The sequence below is a fragment of the Cornus florida genome, unplaced genomic scaffold (assembly GCF_030987335.1).
Source record: "Cornus florida cultivar Cherokee Brave unplaced genomic scaffold, ASM3098733v1 CherokeeBrave_3.0.0_Hap2_Chr07, whole genome shotgun sequence".
Taxonomy (NCBI): Eukaryota; Viridiplantae; Streptophyta; class Magnoliopsida; order Cornales; family Cornaceae; genus Cornus; species Cornus florida.
Genome location: NW_026775577.1, coordinates 84,394,822 through 84,396,736, shown reverse-complemented (window position 1 = coordinate 84,396,736; position 1,915 = coordinate 84,394,822).

Genomic DNA, 1,915 nt, shown 5'->3' with positions numbered 1-1,915 from the left:
GGTGACATACTAGGTATGGATTAGTCAAACACTAAATCCTACCTAATTTGGATTAAAGTATGGATTAACCCTATGAGTTAAGTCCATCACCTACTTGTGTCATATCAATCAAATAATTGAATGACTTAATATGGTTTCAGGATGGATTTGCTTTACATTTATCAAACCACTTTTCAGATGGTTGATATTTTGTAATAGAAGGACACGGACTTTATATATTTATTATATGTGCCATGGTATGAGCTTGAGTCTCAGGACCATGGTTAGGGTGCGTATATTGCCTAGGATGGATAGTTGGACAGAGGTGTTGTTCCTTGGTAGGTCTAAATACACATGACCACAGTATGTGCGATTTGCATGGTATCTCTATTCAGGCTGAGACAGACCTTTTTGGACTAGTGAGTGTCTTATAGTGTGTACTTATACATATATGGACTACTCTAGATATTGTTGAGTCTTTCTAGTATGTATCTGCGTATCGGATTCCTGTTTGGGTTGTAGTAGATTAGGACTTGCATGTGGGCCTGACCCACCCTTATATTTTTCAGGTACTCGTCAGTTCCAGGGTTAGAGTTTGATCGTGCAGAGCAGATACAGACTTCTATTCTACCGACAACGTAGGACTTCTTTCCAGATATTAAATTTGGATTTTATCTTCAGTTTTCTTCCATGCAGTTTGGGATTTTATTAGGGGTCCACTAGAGATGGATTCCCGAGTTGTTAAACTTATGGAGTTTGGATTGTCAAGGTTTAAATATTTATATTTGAGGATTTATTTTAGTTTCTTTCAGCTTAAATTTTATCTCTTTAATCACTTTTGTATTCTGTGTTCGTTTTAAAATATTAATTGTTTTATATCTCTCGGATTTGGGCCTGGGCCTGATCAACCCGTGTCTCGGATCCGAGGGGTATCACAGTTGGTATCAGAGCACTCCACGTTCAAGTGTCTCTAGGATTCTATCGTATAAGACTTCCGCGTAGCGTTATCTCTTGATTAGAGCTTAAGTTTAGGATTCGTTGTATTCTTTACGGTCCTAGTATATCGTACTGATGTCTGATTTTATGTGTTAACAACATGGTTAATGCAAGAACCAGACGTAACAACCATCGACGAAGGGAGAAGGCACATAGGCAGCAAGATTTCCTACGGCGTCGGCAGATGGAGGAAGAGCAGCAAATGCCTGGGTTTCAGGATGTTGAAGGTCAGTTTCGTAATGAGCAGGAGGAAGTTTAGCAGACTCCGGGTCAGGTCAGAGATCCAGAGATTCCTCCTCACCTCAATGACCTTGTTGCTCGGGCTATAGAGGCTGGGGTAACAGCTGCACTTCGGAATCAACCACCGGTTCAGCAGGCACCTATACCAGCACCGGTTGTTCAGACTAATACTTGGGAGATGGCTAAGAGTTCTTTCACCAAGGGGAGTCCACCTGTGTTCTCAAGCTCCACCGATGCGAAAGCAGCTCACCAGTGGAAACGAGACATTGAGCGTCATCTTCGCTTGGTTCAGTGCACGGAGGTTCAGAAGCAGATGCTTGCTACCTTCAAGCTGGTTGGGGATGCACTACAGTGGTAGGAGTCCGTTACCACTGTAGAGGAGAGGATGACATTGAGTTATGATTAGTTCAGTACTCGCTTTGATGAGAAATATTTTCCCTATGCAGTTAGGGCAGCTATGAAGACTGAGTTTCTAAATTTGCAGCAGGGGAACATGACGGTGGCAGAGTATGAGCAGCAGTTTACACGCTTATCTCTGTTTGCTCTGAAGGAGGTGGATACGGAAGAGAAAAAGCACAATAGTTTTGTGAAGGGACTGATGTGGTCGATTAAGCGAGCTATTATAGGCAGTCCAACGTACACTACCTATGCTCAGGTGGTAGACGCCGCTTTGCAGCAGTATCAGCTGACAGTGGACATC